Consider the following 5,282-nt stretch of genomic DNA (forward strand, 5'->3'; position numbering starts at 1 on the left):
CCCCCGCCCCCTTCTTTCTTTGGCTTCTAACTACCTTCCAAGTTTGGACCCTACCCCTTCCACCCCCCCACCACTATGACTCTCCTCCCCATCCAGACCTTTTAAACATCCAGCGGATGGCCAGGGGCTTTGTATTTTGAGGGTCAACATCTAGGCCACGGGAATAACTATCAGAGAGGTTAATTCAAATGTTTTGGGAAATGTGGGTAGAAGAGGTGAGGTGGGGGGTGGAAAGGGGCAACGACAGGCGGCGTCAGAACAACAGTAACCTTCCTCTGGGCTCGGCCCCGGCCAGAGTCACCCGCTGGCCCCTGCAGGCTCTCTGGGTCTGGCGTTTTGGGGATCTGAATGACTGACCTGCTGAGCTGACGGCTTCTCCACTGCCAAGCCTTGGGCTCTTTGAAAAGCCCGGAGCACGGCTCTGTGACCTGCAGACTTATGACAGCATTAGTCTGTCTCTGTTGGAAGGAGTTGGCACCTTGGATTATCAGGTATCTCTGTAAATAGGAGAAGACAGGAGCACTAGGCATTTGTGGCAAATCACATCTTGGAAAACTGTCAGGATTCTCAGCATTGACAACATCCTGGGGAAAGGAGACCAGCCAGCGATCATTTATTTATGCTTTCAAAGGGCTCTGGAAACATAGGTAACAATGGGCTGGGAGAAGAAGCCCTGTCATGTATTAATAAATAGTAAGCCTGATAATTGGGAGGAAGGCTGCCCTCCCTGATGGGTCATGGGGACTAATAAGGCTTCCTGGGGCTCCAGGCTGGGGCTCTTTTAATGACCTATTAGTGAGGTTACCAGAGAGAGAAAGAATGGCATTTCCTTCCCTCTCCAGCCACTTTTGTCTGAAGAACTTCAAGGTATTTCATTAGTGAGTCCTTTAAAAGAAGGTGGATGCTGTTCTACCTGGGATGGACCTGGAATAGATCTACCTGAGGCTTGATCTTTAAAATGGATTAAGTAAAAAAAATTCTTGAAAGTCTATGAAATGTCAGACACTGGGCTAGGCACTGGGGACACAAAAAGCAAAACAGTGGTCCCTGGCTTGTAGCTTACGGCCTGCCCAATATCCCAGGTCAAGGATAAAGCATGTGCCAAGGTGACTGGATCAGTTAATCTCCCAGTCCTTCTAGAGTATTTGTGTGCTCAGGGGAGATTCAAAAGAAAATAAGTCCTTGCCCATTTCTCAAGGGGCTATGGACTGGTAGGGAAGGCAGAAATAAACACACTTGGTGGAGGGAAAGGATATTTTAGTGAAAACAGGGGTAGCAAGACTTTGAAGATGGGAGTGGTCGGCCTAGGTTGTAGTTCAGAGAAGTCAGGAAGAAATGGTGGGAGGTACATTTTTAAAGGGAGGATGGGCTGGGCAGGTGCAGGCCTCAGGAGCCTGGCCAAAGAACAGAACTAGAAATAATGAGGGAACAGGAAGCCATGAAGGGAAGGTTTTTAGAAGGGAAGGAGGGTTGTGTTCGTTTCCCAGGGCTAACAGAGTACCACACACTAGATCCCTTAATGGACATATATCGTCTCAGGGGTCTGGAGATAGAGGTCAGAAATCAAGGTATCGGTGGGGCCACGAGCTCTCTGAGACTCTCGGTAGAACCCTCCTTGCCTCTTCTGAGCTTCAGGTGGTGGCCATCTGTCCTTGGCGCTCTGTGGCTTGCTGCTGTGTCACTCTGATCTCTGTCCTCACAGTCTCTAAGGACACCAGCTGTATTACATCAAGGGCCCATTTTTACTCCAGTATGACCTCATCTGAACTAATTGCATCTGCAATCCTATTTCCAAAGAAAGTCACAATCTGAGGTACTGGGGGTTAGGACTTCAAGATCTCTTTTTTGGGACCTGATTCAACTCGTAACGGGGCAGTAGTGTGAATGGAGGGTCCAGCTTGGCCACAGAGGGTTTTTTAATAGAAGAAATGACAGTAGGAGAGGATGAAACCGTGTGTAATCCAGCCAGTTTGGGTTTCAAATCTCCATGATTAAAAGAATGATGTGGCATATGTTCAGTTAATTGATTATAATACACTTTATATTTGGAAGGAAAGAAATGTTTTCTTTGTGGATGTGGGTGGGCAGTGAAGCTGGTGAGTTTAGTTTTGGATGCAGAAGGTAGTTGGAGAGAAGGACCCAGAGTTCGAATGAGGTTTCAGGACAGGTGTGGATTTGGCAGTCATTCCCCTGGGGCTGGGTGGTGGGGCTCCTGGTGCCCTGGACTTAACTGCCTGTACCCCTGACCTGGCTTTTGTTCTTGTTTTGATGCTGAGCATCTGTGTTAGAAACTCTTCTGGTTGTGTGCAACTCCTTTGGTAACAAATGAACCCCAGGTGCCTTGTGTTGATGGTGTGGTGGGCTTTTTGGAATGATTCCTCAAATAGGAGATAAATGTGGCTTAGGAGTCAGGATGCAGAAGGACTATATCAGGTTGGGCTAAAACTCTTATTTCCACGGTATTCTTGTTCATACTCCTGGAAGCCTCACTGTTGGGACTGGAAACAGGATGTTTTCAGATCTCCTGAAACCCGGCACAACTGCTTTCTCAGAATATTGTCTTTAAACACCTTGAATCATTTCATGACCCTTTTGTATTGCAAAATTGGTGTTGTATCTGTGCTCTCCATGCTTTTCTTCTTGCCTGATCACCCATCGATGTTTTTGACTCCATTGGTCATTGGTTTAAATCTGGCTCACCGTGCTGCTGCGTTAGTTGGGGGAGGCTTGGGTGGTCTTAACTGAATCTTATTAGACCGATTAAGCATTGGGGGAGGAAGCAGAGTGAGCAATGAGGACCTTTTAATTCAATTTTCGTTGGACGGATTTACTTATGGATACAAGGGACTAGGTGATTGGTGTCAGAAGTGTTTCTGGATCCTGGGAAACAGTTTCAGCTCAGCCAAATGTGAGCACAAGAAACCTGGACAAGTTCATGTAGAGTACAAGTTTATCTGAAGGCTCAGGACTGCGGTCTTTCATTGAGTACAGGTGAGAACATAACACAATGCGAAAGAAGGAAGTGCTACTCTGCAGTGGTCAGGGTGAGTTCAACCTCATGCAGCCCATCAACCTATATTTGGAGCCTGCTTCCCCACCTTCCCCTTTGACATAATTAGCCCACAGGCTTATGAAAGCATCTATTTCTTCTTAGCAAAGAGAGGACAACTTCAAAGAGAGGGACGCCAAAAGTAGAGATGCAAGTTTTGGCAGAAAAGATTGTCAAGTTGATTCATGACATGACACAACTCTAACATAATTCTTTAACATATGTCAGGAAGCACAAGGCAATCTTTAACCCAAATAAATAATGGTGGCAAGAGAAAAAAAAAATAGATCCTTTCCCTTTGTTCAACACTCCATAATTTAGCAAGCATATTAAATCATGTATTTGACACTCAGGAGTGAGTATCTCAAGAAGTGGGATTTACTCAAATGAAAGTTCTGGGCTAGAGGTATTAGATTTAATCAGGAAGATGCCCTTTAAAGACTTACCCTTTGCATATTCTGAAATGAGCGAGTTTAAACGTTTAAAAGATAATCCACCAGGTCACACAACCAAAACATTTGTGTTGGGTCTGGTTATCCTCAGAGAAGGATTCCTGTATTTCCCTCTGCACCATGAAACCACAGTGATACCTCTGAGCGAACAGTTCATTTGCTTGGGGCAACTGGGTGCCTGATGTCCAGGTTTCAATTGGGGTTTTTATTATTATCATTATGAAAAGAATTGCTAATAACGACACGAAACAAGATTTAAATTCCTAGCTACTGAATGGAGATGATCTATAGGATTATGTAATGGCATACTCAGGAAAAAAAGAGGGAGTAAGAAAAAGATGAAAAGGAAATCTCCAGTGCTTCTCTGCTTAGTGTGAGGAGTAGATATTAGAAACCCATCCTCCTTGGGGTGATAAGGCCTAGGGACCATGTTCCTATTTTGGGGGAAGCATTATTAGCTCCCTACAGAGAAAGCTGGGCTTCTGTCTCCTGTGTGGTCCCATTAGGATGATCTAGAGCGCTCTGGGGAGTGGGGCGGAGTTGCTGCTGGCTCTAGTTTAGTGAATGTTCCTAGTGCAGAGATGGCATTGGAGCATCGCTCCCCCGTCCCTGCAGGGTCATTAGCGGGGACCAGGCGAGTCCCCTGGAGCGCCTGCTCAGCACCTACTCTGGTCTCCATGGTGCTGGTCCCCACCTCCGCCCCCATGTCTTAGCCTGCCTCAGCATCACACAAGACCATAGAGTGAAAAGTGGAAAAAGTCTAACCACGTGGAGCTTTGCTGACCTGAAGCTAAAACACTTCATTCAAATGCACCAACACCGGGAGGGACACAGACCTGAGCAAGACACAGGTGCTTGCCCCCCAGGAGCAAGGAGGCCCCCTCCCATCTCCGCCCCCGCCCCCCGCCATGGGCTCTCAGCCAGTTTGCTTCTTTCCTTCCAGCACACATCAGGACATGTCATGATTTTATTAGGGGTAGACCTTGTGTTCTTGTTACTGTTGTTTTGTTTTTCTACCCCACCCCCACCCAGCCCCAGGCTGTAAGCCATAGCTGGGCAGGAGTCCTGTCTGTAGTGTTCACGGCTGCGTCTGCAGGGCCCACAATGGTGCCGGGCACCTTTAGGCTGGAAATACGTGTCGACAGAATGAATGAGCTCACAGTTTGGAGAACTGTCCTTACTACCTCCCTTCCTAAAATGCATTCTGAGCTGAAATGGCCCCACTTCTGTAGTGGACGTTTTTTGTCTCCTTTGTTCGTTACGTCCCACGTGACCGTGTCCCTCCTGCTCCTGACCTGCAGCTTTCTCCTCCCTTCTTGTGTCTGCATCAGAGGCATTTTTTAGCTTCTAGAGTTCTCAGAGGCAGTGCATGGAGGCTGGCATGGATCTCAAGAGGGCTGCTTTGACAGGATTCCCCAGGTCTGGGTTGAGAGCGTGCTTGCAAGAAGTGAAAGTCTGAAGTGTGAGAGGCTCCTGCCCTGGGTGCAGGCGTCAGCACCCCCTCTGCCCTCCCCCCTCTCTGGCCAGCAATGAGGGCCCTCCTGGCTTTCAGCTGGGGCAGCAAGCCGGCGCTGGCTCACCCTGCAGTTTGCGTGGGAATCTCCGGTGAGGGTCTTAGCCCTTGTGGCTCCCCTTTGTTCTGAGCTGCCCTGTTTTTCCAGCTCCCCCCGGCCCCCGCACACGGCTTGAACCACAGCTTGCTTTTTTGCCCTGCAGCCCCTGATTTGGCAGAGGTATCTGGCTCCTACCATAAATATCACCCCCATGTACGTGGACTCCGA

This window comes from Neomonachus schauinslandi, chromosome 12 (assembly GCF_002201575.2).
Source record: "Neomonachus schauinslandi chromosome 12, ASM220157v2, whole genome shotgun sequence".
Taxonomy (NCBI): Eukaryota; Metazoa; Chordata; class Mammalia; order Carnivora; family Phocidae; genus Neomonachus; species Neomonachus schauinslandi.